This window comes from Rhineura floridana, chromosome 7 (assembly GCF_030035675.1).
Source record: "Rhineura floridana isolate rRhiFlo1 chromosome 7, rRhiFlo1.hap2, whole genome shotgun sequence".
NCBI lineage: Eukaryota > Metazoa > Chordata > Lepidosauria > Squamata > Rhineuridae > Rhineura > Rhineura floridana.
In genome coordinates, this window is record NC_084486.1 from 31743802 (window position 1) to 31758432 (window position 14631).

The window sequence follows — 14631 nt, forward strand, 5'->3', positions numbered from 1 at the left end:
GTCACCATTCCGGGCTGTTTCATTCCGTTCCGGAGGGCATTTTGGTTGTTAAAGGGTTAATAAAAATCCTATCAGAATGGTTTTTGTTCCTGAGTGTTGTTCTCAAGTGTCTCTAACACATCCCAGTGTTTTTGGCATCAATTTCTTTTATAAAGGGCCCGTTCCTGCCTGTTCCGTTCCGGCTTTTACACCGTCCCACTAATGACTCGATATGAAGTCTGCTGGAATTGAATTGCCTTTCTTTAGCGGTTAGCAAGGGTTACCTGAGACACATCTGAGGCAGGAAATACCACAAACACATCTCCTCTTCCCTGGCAATAAAAATACAACCATCGTAAATTAAATAACTAGCCATTTGTTGTGTTTGTATGAGACCTAATATCAGCTGCCTGAACTGCCTGCCTCACTGCCGGGCTGTCTCTGTGATGTGAGTAAAATAATTTCTGTTAAGGAATACTGTTAAGTTTTAAAGGAATTCATTATTTCTTCCCAATGGGTTGTATCAGACAGGAGGGCTCCTGGCTTTTGTGAGGGGGTTAGTGATTTGGGCTTAGTGCCCACCCCATCCTAAGGAAATGCATTCTGTAAAGAGTTCATGTTTTGCTTTTTGAAGTCTTGGGATGTGAAATCACACACCTTGCCCCAGATAATTACGGCATCACAATATGCTTTGACGGCACAGTACATTTTCCGCCTCTTGCTCAGAGCTCCCCCCCCCCCAGCTTTGTTGCTTTAAAGCCATTTTCCAATTAATATAAATTATTTGCCCATTGGATTATCAGCACAGCTAATGGAAAATGCACTACAGGTATAAAAATAATCATTCTGTCCACTGAATTCGCTCATATATGTATTAATATATTTACTTCCTTCTCTGCTATTTTTATTTCTGATCCCAATGCAAAAGAAAAAAGAACTGTTGCCACTATCAAAAATGCTGAATAAAAGTCATTGTCTTAAAAGCAAATATATTTCAGGAAGCATCTGTGAATAATCACTGGTCACACAAAAGAATTAAAAGCAATAGATACAAAATGGTTAGAGTGAACCTAATCAGGACAAATTTGTCAGGTTTACATATTCTTCTAGTTTAATACTGGATAAATATGAAAATTTCTTATGCCACATCTGTCCCTGACACCTCCCCCATTTTAACTGGAGAAAGTATACATTCTGGTGCCAGAAACAAGCACCTAAACTGTTTTCCTCTGAACAGTGCAAATGAAGTAATTATGTCCTCTTTATTGGAACTGCTTGCCCAATAAAGATACCTTAGTTCAGTTTTCTTTCCTGCATTTATATCCCACCTTTCTTTCATGATGGAACTGAAGACAGTATAAACGGAGTTCTTAGGCAATCTCCCATCCAAGCCAAGCATACCCATGCCTGCTTAGCTTCAGCAAGGTTGTTGCATCGTTTGCTGTCAGAGCATGCTGGTATTATTTTTGTCACGCAAAAATTTAAAATAGTGAAGTTGTGGAGAGGAAGGGATGCTTAACTTTTTCCACACTTGTCATTTCTCCACTTCAGATGTCTTCACCCCTCCCCAGGAGTTATCCACTCTACATTCCCTCTGCCTTAAATGGCTAAGCTTTTTCTTCTTCTGAAGACATTGTAACACATATTATAACATATCATGTTGTTTGCCCCTAATAGAAGTAGCATAGACCAGGGTGGGATGGGGAGGACAAGCACAGGCAATGCTTTTTTCTAGTACCAGGGATACTGGAATTTTACATCCCTCAGTGGCGGTATTATTATTATTATTATTATTATTATTATTATTATTATTACATTTCACATTAAAATACCTTTATTTAAGGTACCTTTATGTTCACAATAATGCATCTTGTTGCAAACTCTAAGTGAATGAAAGTGATAAATTAAGAGTATATCTGTATACATAGATCTAGATTGATTTAGGGTTGGCCACTTGATATAAGACTTCAGTTTCTGGGATTGGAATGCATGCATAAACGCTAATGAACATCCTTGTACATATGTAACTGGGTTTGTGCGTGTATGTATAAATTTTCCCTTGGCATTTTTTATTACCTATAAAATGTAATTATCAGATTCGAGAAAAATGCTATCCATTATTTATTAACATTGATTCTTTACTTAAAAGTCACTCAGTCCATAGCAACAGATTACTTTAGTAAATGCTGTTTACTGCAGTTCTTCTGTGTTAAGAAAATGAAGCACTTAATTATTAAAGAATTGTACTGGTGATTTCAGTTAATAGGTTCTGATGAAGGAATAAAATAGAGAAGAGATTTAGCTGCAGAGAACAACACCACATTTAGGCTGGTTGTGCTGATTTGGCCAGCCAAAGGAATGCTTTCTGAACATAAAAATAAGTATGTGCCTCTCTGGATTCTTTGAACCCCTTCTACAGTTGTGACTCAAGATAGATTTACATGAGTATAAGTAGTGATTGGAAGGATCTAAACAGTTTTGAAAGGGTCCAAAGGTTGTCAAGAATGTAAGTCGTTTGAACACTAGTTTATACAACAACTTCTGAGACCTAGTTACCTACAGAGGAGGTAAACCTGTTTTTGGACTGAACCACTTCAGACTGTGAATGGGGCAAGCATAACTCAGAGTGCAATCCTATGTTTGTCTATTCAGAAATTAGTCCCTTTAAGTTCAATGAGATTTACTCCCATGTAAGTGTCTATACGATTGCAGCCTAAATGCTTCTTCATACACAATTTATTATTTATTTATTTATTTCATTTATACCCTGCTTTTCTTTTTCATAAAACCCAAGGTGGCTTACATATGGTTCCCAGGCGGCCTCCCATCCAGGCACTGACCAGTCCTGACCCTGCAGGGAGCTGGCCTTATGTGCCTTCAGACCACACAATAAGAGTTTAATGTTAGGAAGAATAATATAAGAACATAAGAAGAACATCTGAATCAGGCCAGTGGCCCATCTAGTCCAGCATCCTGTACTCACAGTGGCCAACCAGATGCCTAAGAGAAGCCCACAATCAGGATCTGAGTGTAAGAGCAATCTCTCCTCCTGCTGTTTCCAGCAACCGGTATTCAGAAACACATTGCTTCTGACAATGGAGGGACAGCATAGCCATCATGGCTAGTATACGTTGATAGCCTTATCCTCCATGAAGTTGTCTAATCTTCTTTTAAAGCCATCCAAGTTGATGGCCATCTCTGTGTCCTGTGGGAGTGAAGTACTTGCTTTGTCTGTCCTGAATCTTCCAACGTTTAGCTTCATTGGATATCCACAAGCTCTAGTGTTTTGAGAGAGGGAGAAAAACTTTTTTCTATCCTCATTCTCCATGCCATGCAAAATTTTATACACTTATTTCATATCAACTCTTCCTCACCTTTTTTCTAAACTAAAGAGCTGCAAATATTGCAACCTTTCCTCACAGGGGAGTGACTCCATCCCTTGATCATTTTGGTTGCCCTTTTCTGATTCTTTCCCAACTCTACGATCTCTTTTTTGAGGTGAGGTGACCAGACTGTATACAGTATTCCAAGTATGGTTGCACCATAGGTTTGTATAATGGCATTATGATACTGGAAGTTTTATTTTCCTTTCCTTTCCTAATGATTCCATCATGGAATCTGCCTTTTTCATAGCTGCCACACACTGGGTTGACTTCTTCATCAAGCTGTCCACTATGACCCCAAGGTTTTGTTCCTGGTCAGTCTCTGCCAGTTCAGACCTTGTGAACTTATTTGTGAAATTAAGTTTTTTTGCCCTGATATGCATCACTTTACACTTGCTCACATTAAACTGCCATTTTACAGCCTGTTCACTCAGTTGAGAGGTTCTTTTGGAGCTCTTTGCCATCCCTTTTTGTTTTAACAACCTTGAACAATTTAGTATCATTGGCAAACTTGGACACCTCAGTGCTCACCCCTAACTGTAGATCGTTTATGCTTGTTGATACTCCTCAAACTTCTAATAGATTAGTGAGACAGGACTTACCCTTGCAGAAGCCATGTTGGTTCTGCTTCAGCAAGCAAAGCTTGTTCTTCTATATGCTTGGTTATTTTAACAATGCTTTCCACCAGTTTTCTGAGAACAGACATTAACCTAACCACTTGTAATTTCTAGGATCCCCCCCCCCCGGATCTCTTTTAAAAAATTGGTGTTACATTGGCCATTTTCTGATTCTTGGGGATGGAGGTGGATTTCAAGGATGAGTTGCACATTTTTGTTAGAAAATCAGCTATCTGGACCCAGTGTTTATTTTGTCTATTGGCCTAGAACATTATCTCTCATTACCACTATCTGCCCCAGTTCCTCAAACTCCCTTCCTGCAATAGCTAGTTCAGACACAGGAATCTGCTCTATATCCTCCACTATGAAGACAAGTGCAAAGAATTCATCTACTTTCTCTGCAATTTAGTTATCCTGCTTTAGTACACTTTTAACTGCCTTGTCATCCAGGGGTCCAACCCTCTCCCTAGATGGTCTCCTGCTACTAATATATTTAAATGTTTTTTTTTGCTAGTGGTCTTTATGTTTTTAGCAATGTGACCCTCAAATTCTTTTTACATCCTTTATTGTCTGCATGCTTTTTTTTTTGGCCAAAGGTTGTGTTCCTTTTTGTTTTCCTCATTTGATCATTTCCTCAAAGTCTTCCATTTTTTGAAGGAAGCTTTGCTGCTGCTAATAGAATCTTTGATGCTTCTCATTAATCATGCTGGCATCCTCTTGGCCCTGGTGGTACCTTTCCTAATCTGCAGTTCATACTCCAGCTGAGCTTCTAATATTGTGTTTTTTAAACTACTCCCAAGCTTTTTGGAGTAATTTGACCCTTTGGACTTTGCCTTTGAACTTCCTTTTTTGCCATTTCCCTCATTTTTGGGAAGTTTCCTCTTTTGAAATAAAATGTGACTATGTTGGATTTTCTTGGCAATTGACCATTAACATGTGTGTTTAATTTAATAGCACTATGATAACTGCTCTTAACAGGTTTGACAACACATATATCTCACACCAGGTCCTGGGTGCCACCTAAGATAAAGTCCAGAGCTGCTGCCCATTTGGTCAGTTCCATGACCAACTGTTCTAGGCACAGTCATTTAGGGTATCTAGAAATGTTACATTTGTTTTGTGACTGGAACACATGTGCAACCATTCTATGTGAGAGTAGGTGAAGTCACTTATTGCTACAGCATTTCCTCTTTTGGATGCTTCCTTCATTTCATTCTTCATCGCAGGATCTCCCTGAGCATTTTGATCAAGGGGCAATAGCATGTCACCAGTACTAAATTACTCTTGTGACCGGGTATCACCACCCACAACAATTCTGTGGAGGAGTCTGCCCCTTTTGGGATTTCTAGCTTGCTGGACTCAATGCCCTTTTATACATACAGTGACACCACCTCCTGTACATCTGTCCATGACCTTCCTAAAGAGTTTATACCCAGAGATAACTGTGTCCCACTAGGCTTCTGTTATGTCCACTATATCAATGCTGTCTAGGGATGGGTGAGGATTTCAGTGAAATCAGAATTGGCATCAGACTCCCTGATAATTCTCAGCCCTATCTTTGTGGACTAATCCTGAAACATGCAAACTTCCATTGCTTTTCCTGACACTGGATTTTTACATCAAATATAAGTTAAACTGATCAGCCTGCTTTGTTTGCTAACTGAAACTGATTAGAAGAAGCAAGGGAGAAGGTGTCTAAAACTGATCAGCCTGGGTTTGCTTGCTAATTTGCTCCCTTCTGGTGCCCTGTGTCCTAAGTGTGGATGTGTGCAGGGCTGGTTCTAAAGGGCGGCAAGGTGGGGCACTGGCTGAGGGCCCCTGGGGCTACAGGGGCCCCTGGGGACCCCTCCACTCCCCTTCCACAATCTGTGACAGGATTGCTGCCATGGATAGCAGGGCAGGAGGTTCAGAGCCACCCGCCATTCCCCCGCTTCACCTATTTCTCTGCTGTTGTTTGTGGCTGCATGCACTGCACACGCAGGTTTGCCATCAATCAAGATGGTGGCCAAGGTTTCCCTAAAGGGCTGAAGCCTCTGCCACCATCTTGGATGATGGCAGCAATGGGAAACCTCAGCCACCATCTTGATTGATGGCAAACCTGTGCGTGCAGGTGCACCGCCAAAAAAACAGCACAGAAAGGTATTGTTACGAGGCAGGGCCATGCAGCCTGCTAAACTACAGTTCCCACCCCACACCCCCACCTAATGGTATGGCTGGTTATGCTTTCCCAAGAGGTTTTGTGCGAAGAGTAACAAGGGCAAAATTAAGACACAAAAAGAACTAACTGCATAAATGTTCTGCATAAATGTTATCTGGTTCTTTGGCAAATTTCCTTCACCTACAGTGAATCCCATTGTTTGTTAGGAGCCTTCGTTTTCATGGTCAGTTAGAGATACACACACACATACACAACATCACCAGACTTTTCTACCCCCCTTGGCAGGGGGGGGAGAGAGGAAAAAGTATTTTAAAAACCGAGGCTTGAAGGTAAAAAAAGGAGGAGAGGAAGAAAGAGGAAGGGAGGGCTGAGGAACATCAGAGCTCCCACACACGTGAACGATACTTTCAAGGAACGCATCAAGGACTGCAGGGACAGAACCGGGGAGACTCTGGGTCTCGGTGAAAAACCTTGAGACCAAGAGATTCCTTCCTGGTTTTGGATCAGAGCTCTTCCACATAGCTTCAGCTGTATTCAACCACCCACTTCGGGCATAGGATAGGTAATCTCTCCTACCTTTCACCTCTTATAGTAATAGGGTCGTTTGATTTCTTAACTTTAAAGTTATGAATGGGTTAGGATATTAATGTTTAATGCTGCCATGCACCCAAGTAATTCTGTAATGCTTTCCTACTCTTTCTCTCAATAAAATCAAGCTTTGCTTTATTTTAGTTTGGACCTGCATTTCTTGGGTTAAATATATACACCATTTAGGCACATTTCAGGGCAAAGCGCTTGTTTTATCCCTAGCAAAAGATCCCCTCCTCTCAAGGAGGTGTGTTTCATGGGACATGAGGGTGGCAAATTCACACACTCAGGTTCCCAAGAGCACATGTCGTAACAGTATGTAGAGCGGGAGAATGGAGGGTGGCTTGGGATCTCCCGCCCTGCGATCTGTGGTAACAATCCTGCCACAAATCACAAACGGGGAGTGCCGGGACACAGAGCAGGCTGGTGCCCAAGGGCCTCAACATGCCTGGGGCTGGCCCTGGATGTGTGTGTGTGTGCATGCATGTGTGTGTGTGTGACAGTTGCATTCAACAGGGAGGGGGCACAGCAAGCAGTTGGCAGCAGTGAGTTGTTGTATCACAGGTAGCAGAGGCATGCACCCCAGGCAGCACATGGCCCAGCTGGGACAAGCAATGGAAGGAGGGGAAGAGGAGAGAGAAGCAGGCTGGGTGGGTGGGATGATGGAAGGATGGACAGGCAGGCAGGCAGAAGGAGAGGAGAGGAGCACAATGGATGGATGAATAAACTGATGGGCAGATGGATGAACTAGTGGGGGATGGAAGGCACTGAAAACTGTTTTCCTCCTTTCCTTTCCAAAACAAAAACAGCTGGTCTCTGATTGCTAATGTGGAAACTGACCATCCTCAGTCACAGAGGAGAAGGCAAAGCCACTTTTCTTTCAAAATATTAATATTAATACTGAAATTTCAGGGAGAAGAAAACTGGACCAGTAAAAGCAATGGATAGCAGACAGAGAATGGATCAATACCGCTTGTTAGGCTGACAGAATGCTTTCAAAGTGGCAGTGGCCAACAGATCCCGTCCCTAATGCTGTCCTCAAAGATGCCTTCCCCAACCTTTGGGTTGCCAGATGTTGTTGGACTACAACTCGCATCAGCCCCAGCCAGCATGGCCAATGGTCAGGAATGATGAGAAATGTAGTCCAGTAACATCTGGAGACCCAAAGGTTGGGAAAGGCTGCTCTAAGACCAAGCACTCCAGTTTCCCTATCTTGGCTGACAGGCTTCTAACATTAGCATATAAACACTTGTATTTAGTGTCTCTCTTCAAGCAGCTTTGACACTTGTTTTTTGGCCTGTGGTGCTTTGGTCTCTGAATAGCTATCCTGTGCCCCTGCACTCACAATACCTAGTTCTATGCCTTTCCCATTAAAATTTCCATCAATTTTTTCATCTACATCCCAGGGGGGAGATTTGTTCTGAACAGAACCCTCCTTAGCTTTTGTCGGCTTTCCCTCCTCATTCCATTTAAAAGCTGTTCTGACACCCTTTTTGATTTGAAGCACCAGCAGTCTGCTTACATACAGGTTCAAGTGGAGCCCCTCCCTTTTGTACAGGCTTGTCTCAAAATGTTCCCCAGTGCCTACAAATCAAAACCTCAAATAGAAGGATTCTAGACTAGCCTTTTTCCTATGCCAAGTTTTTAATGTTTTTTTTGGGGGGGGGTCTATAAAAGAAGATGCAGTCATGTGAACAACTATCTATAGCCTGAAGTGGTACAGATCAGAAACATGTTTACCTCTTCTTCTGACACTTGTGAAGATTGGTCACATCCACCCAGACCACACCATACATTCAGGTGCATTTAAAGCACGTGGCTTCCCCAAAGGAATCCTGGGGACTTCAGTTTGTTAAGGGTGCTGGGAATTGTAGCTCTATGAGTGAAAGCTACAGTTCCTAGGCCTCTTGGTGGAAGCCATGTGCTTCAAATGTATGGTGTGGATGTGAATGAGTGTACTGAGAACTCCCTGTGGTTGTAGTGGTTGCCTGCTCCAAGAGCCAGTACTGGCACCTGTGGTTAGAAATGTGAGGGGTGTGTGTGTTATGATCTTCAATTACCAGTGTGTATTCACTAATTGGCAAAAAACCTTGCGGTTTAAGAATGTACCTATAGCCCACAGCTATTTCTATCAAATTTTAAAAAGCAGGGAAATTGGACAGCTATAGTGAATGCACCAGGGGAGCAGGAGATCTGAACTCCTCTCTGAGATATTGGACTGCCCTACAAATTGGTCAAAATGCAAACACCATTTGGGTTGGTCTTTCACAGTCCAATCCACTTCCTGTGTAGCTTGGAAGAATTTGGTAACATGTGCCTCTGAGCATATGGTGAGTGGTGGCAACACCTGCAATCTCCAAAGATAGAGAATTATATTTTTGTATGTTTGTTGGTGTTCTTCTTACTTTGCTTCTTTTCTGTGTTACTACTGTTTGTACAGAGAATCTAAACTAGAACATTTTATTTTCCTCATTATTCATCCTAGAAATCTGTGTCAAATTTATTTTTATTAATTTCAAAGCCTTTTTAGTGGTCAGTGTCATATGATGGTGAAGACAGCCTTTTGTGTTTCAAATTGGAGGTTATGTTCTATTTCTATTTTGGGTGCTTTAACAGTTGAATCTGAAAGTGTAGTTTGATGTAAAATCAGACTAATTCTAATACGTTGCTACTTCAGCAGTGACTCTAGCTGTTGGGAAAAAGAGGATGCATGTTTTCAGCCTGCTATGTTTAAACCACTTCATTTAAGGCAAGGTAGACACGGTCAATTAAAAACATAGAGCACACCTAGCATTTTGTTAGAATATATTTCACCTCCCACTGTTTTATCTTGTGCAAATTGACACACTCCTGAGGTCCACTGGAGACTATTCTGCAGAAGTCAGTGCCATTATTATGTTTGGAGTTTTTTTAGTGTAAATTTTGCAAAGTGTGGCTGTACTACACATATTCGCAGAAATAGAAACAAAAGAAAATGATTTCCTATTGGAAACTTCACTAAAATTGCAAAGGAAATCAGACATATTCAAAGTGACCATCTCAACAATATCAACTGTCTGAATAATGTTGCTTCCTCCCTGCTAAAACAAGATCAGCACAGCACATGTCTTGTTTCTGTTATTTGGGCTGATTGCAGGTGTTGCCACCACTCACCATATGCTCAGAGGCACATGTTACCAAATTCTTCCAAGCTACACAGGAAGTGGATTGGACTGTGAAAGACCAACCCAAATGGTGTTTGCATTTTGACCAATTTGTAGGGCAGTCCAATATCTCAGAGAGGAGTTCAGATCTCCTGCTCCCCTGGTGCATTCACTATAGCTGCCCAATTTCCCTGCTTTTTAAAGTTTGATAGAAATAGCTGTGGGCTAGAGGTACATTCTTAAACTGCAAGGTTTTTTGCCAATTAGTGAATTTCCCTGCTTTTTAATCCGGGAGGTAAGAGATGGGATCCTGTGCAAATTAGCACCAGCAGTAACAGACATAGTTCAGCAGTGTATTTTAAATGTTATATTACCATCAATAATGCCTTTATCTTTACAAGAGGGTCATGGCTTAGTGGCAGAGAACATGCTTTGCATGCAAAAGTCCCCACATTCAATACCCAGCATCTCCAATTAGGGCTCGGAGAGATCCTTATCTGAAATCTTGTCAGTCAATACTGAGCTAGGGATGTCTATTGTTATAGGAGAAGGCATTAAAAAGGATCTTATTCTCAACGCAGCAGCAAAAAAAGAAGGAGGGGCATGGCTGTGACTATCATGAAGAGACCCGGCACTTTTTAATTTGCTACTGCACTACTGGTCATAAACAGAAAAACCACTTGGCCACCTCATTAGTGTAATATGGTATTACACTAACTGCAAATATTTGATGCCCCTGCATCATCAATGGGTTTAAGGGGGTTGTCCTGAGCACATGGAACCACTGCTGTTGCTTCTATGGCTGTAACAGAGTGAGGTTAAAGATAAGTGAAATGCAAAGAGAAACAACAACAACACAAAAGCCAGTAACACTTTCCTAAATGCAATACCATACCAACCACAAGATTCCTATGAATAAGGCAGAAAACTCCGCATCCCACAACCAGTCAGGATTCATAACCAAAAACCCAAACTAAAAAAATCCTAGCAGCCAGTCAGCCAAGGTCACAGAAATCCCCATGCAGCACAACCTGACCTGGGGACTGCAGTTAACACAGAATGCTGCAGCACAATTGCTAACATGAATGAGATCCTAACAGCACATTACACCTCTGCTCTGAAATCTGATTTGCTACCAGGCCAAGTTCAAGGTGTGCTTTCCATGTTATGGGTGCCACATAGTACTTGTTCTGCCCTTGTAAGAAATCAGTCCTGTAAAGTGGCAGCACCTATGCTTTGGAACTCCTTGCCTATTGACATTAGGCAGACACCTCTTTTCAGCACCTGCTAAAATCAGTTTTCTTGAGGCAAGCCTCTCCAGGCATGTAGAAGCTATTGTGTTTTAAAATCTGTTTTTAATTCATTGTTGGTTTTATTATTTTGAACTTTTTAAAATATCTGTCCTTAACGCTTTTGCCAATAATTTTATTGTTTTAAGTCTTTCTGTAAACACCTTTGAGATTTTTTACACTAAAGCAGTATATAAATGTTGTAAATAAAAATACATCAATAAATGTTGGTGTCACTGTGGCCCTTGAGTCTCTTCCAAATTTTAGGAACCAAGGAATCTTCCTTATACTGACTCAGGCCACTTTGTACCATCTAACTCAATACTCATGACATGGACTAGCATTGGCTGTCCAGGATTCCAGGCAATAGTCTTTTCCAGGAATTGAATTTTGGACTTTGTATGCAAAGTGTATGCCCTAACTATGATCTACAACCCTCCCCCTGTTTAAAAAAGTATATTTTAAAAATTTTCTTTGCAATTCACTCTTGAATGCACATCATACCTACAACATTTATTTATAGTACATTCAACACCCATTTGAAGCACATGAATCCTACCACAGAATCATGGGAATTTTCATTTGTTAAGGGTGGTGAGAACTATAACTGTGAGGGGGAAACTACACGTCCCAGGATTCTTTAGGCGAAGTCATGGGCTTTAAACGTGAATTGGATGTGCTTTAAATGTGTTGATCTACTTAATCAATTTTGCCTGCATGTAAATCGTTTTAATTAATTTTTCAAAATGGAAATGAGCTATAAAGTATACTGGGTGACCATGTGCTACTCACCATCTCTCAGCCTATCCTCCCCTCAAGATGAAAACAACAAAGTACCATGACCACCCCAAGGAAGAAGGGCACACTTAAAATGTAGAGAAAAAATCATCTACAACCATAGTGTGAAATCAAATACTCATTGGGACGCAGTATGAAGAAATATTTATATAAACATGACTATCAAATATGTTTATTAATTACACAATCTGTAATTGATATTTATAGTGCAATCCAATGTTTGTTTACTCAGAAGCAAGTCCCAATGTATTCATTGGGGCTTACTAAACTGGGAAGTGTTCAGAGAACTACAGCCTCAAGTGATAAGGAACTTGTTCTTTCAACAAGCCTTTTAAGCTGAGACCTTATCCCAGTCTGAGTCTGTGTTGGAATTGCTTTTTAATATGTTTTAAGCCTTTTCTTTTTTTAAAAAAAATATTTTTAAAGTTTTTAAAAAATGTTTTCAAAGATGTTTTAATAGATTTTAAAGTGTGTTTTTTATGATGTTTTAAAGTGCTTTTAGTACTTTTGTTTCCTGTCCTGGGCTCCTACTGGGAGGAAGGGCAGGATATAAATCAAATAATAAATAAACTTCATTCACCCAACCCAAAATTCAGAATCATGCCTCTTTGGGCTGTTTTCCAACTGTTTATTCTTGCTTTATGGTTACTGGATTTTAAGGGGATTTATTTCTTGTTGTGAGTTGTCTTGGTTTCCAATCACCAAACCAATCACAGAGTTGTTAGAAAGACTCCATACACACACTGCAGATGTATAAATACATACAGCCCATATAATACTTTATTGTCAAACCACTTGGTCATTGTCAAAAATCAGTATTAATTTTAAACAAATCAGTATTAGTTTCCTACATAATAAAAAACTGTAATACCTAAGTAAGCCCTGCCTAATTGCTTTAAAACAGGACTGGAGAACAACAGAAAGAAAGTCCCCCCCCCTATTTTTTAACTCTGTCCCACTCACCTCCCATCTGCTGCTGCTTTCTCCCTCCATTTTCAGCCATTTTCTCTCTCTCTCTCTCTGGGTTCCTCACACAGATTCAAGCTCAGCAGAAGGCCAGTGTGAGTCACATGTCTGTTGCCCACCAATCACAGGAGCAGACTTCCCCTGCTTCTTCCAAGTAACTGGAAGGGGAGGGGAAGAAAGAGTGAAATGAAAGAAGTCGTTCTTCTGCGCATGCGGTATGTTATAACCCACTATAAGGCATTTTTTAATCACTTAATTAAAAATAAACCATGCCCTTTTTTTAATTTAAACCTACTTCAGATGAAGTACTGTGTATGGGGCAAGCTCAGGGATTTGATTAGGGATACCTTACAGTCATCTCTGAGTTGTAATCAAAGAAAACAGATTATGTCGATTTCAAGAAAAAAAAGTCCAAATGGCTTCTAGTTTTTTTCCTTCCATTTTTCACTTTAACCTGTGGATTCTCCATGGGGGGGGGGTTGTGTATCACCAAGAAAACTTCCAGAGTCGTAGAGGAAGCGATTCTGAATCCAACAGTATAAGACTTGTGTTTGTTTTGAATTGGGACTATACAAAGCACCAGAAAGGAGTGGGGGGGGGTATTTTAATTTAACATGGTAGAACGCGAAAAAGCCCTGCTGACTATAGTATGCAGCCACTCTCGTGGCTGTATAATATACTTTCTGCAGGAAGGTAAATGGCTACATGCAGGGGGGAGCTGGCTGAAAGGCAATGATGAAGAAGTTTCTTTTTCCGGTCATCATCCTACGTATTACTGATTTTGTAGCATGATTGTGCACTATATTCTTATCATAGTCTTGCAAAGCAAGCTTCCCAATGAAGTGAAGAAAATTGCAGCAGCAGAAACAAATACTTTTTCCATGGTTTTTCTGTCATCGTCCATTTCCCCAGTCATTCATGACGTGCGCAGAGGATGCCCTTTTTGCACACCATTGCACAGTGATGTTACAGCACTGACTGTATTTGTGGAAACCTTGTGCAAATTGCATGGTAATTGAGATAAACATTCTAATAAAACTTCTCTTGCAAAACAGTTTTTCTGTGAATTGATTTATTTCACCCAGCTTTATATTCCAGCAAATACATGGATCAGCTGTTCTTACTGATTTTCCTGTTAGCAATCATACTAAGGCTTCATTTCTAGGTAAATTCACTTGGGTTTATGCCCCACTGCCCTCAGTGTTTACTTTTGAATAAGGGTACATGTGATTTGGCTGCATAGCTCTCATAGAGCAGATCAAATAGTGATATATTATAAAGAGTTATATTATTTAAACTTTGGCAGATGTTGAAGTGTGAGAAGGTTTTTTTCACGCATAAATAGACTTGGAGTATGAACCAGTAGGAAGTTCTCTGTTGTGCAAACTGCACTTTAATGTATGGGAGTAGGGCAAGAGCTCTCCTTCACTTCAGTGGTTCTTGTGTAGGAGATCTCTACCCCTACTTTTTGCTCAAGCAATGCACACCGTCAAGCTATTTTGCTTTCTCTTAAATCCTTTTCTTCACCTAGCAGCTCTCGCTCTGATGCTTTTTCTTTGCTCTTAATTCTTATTAGAGTTCACACAAAACTGTGCTGTAAACTGCTTCCTCTGGATCCAGCAGCATATCTCAAATAGCATTGCATGCCAGATCACCAAGTGATCTGAATACTTTTGCATGTCACCTCTAAGATGAATAAATAATCCAGCG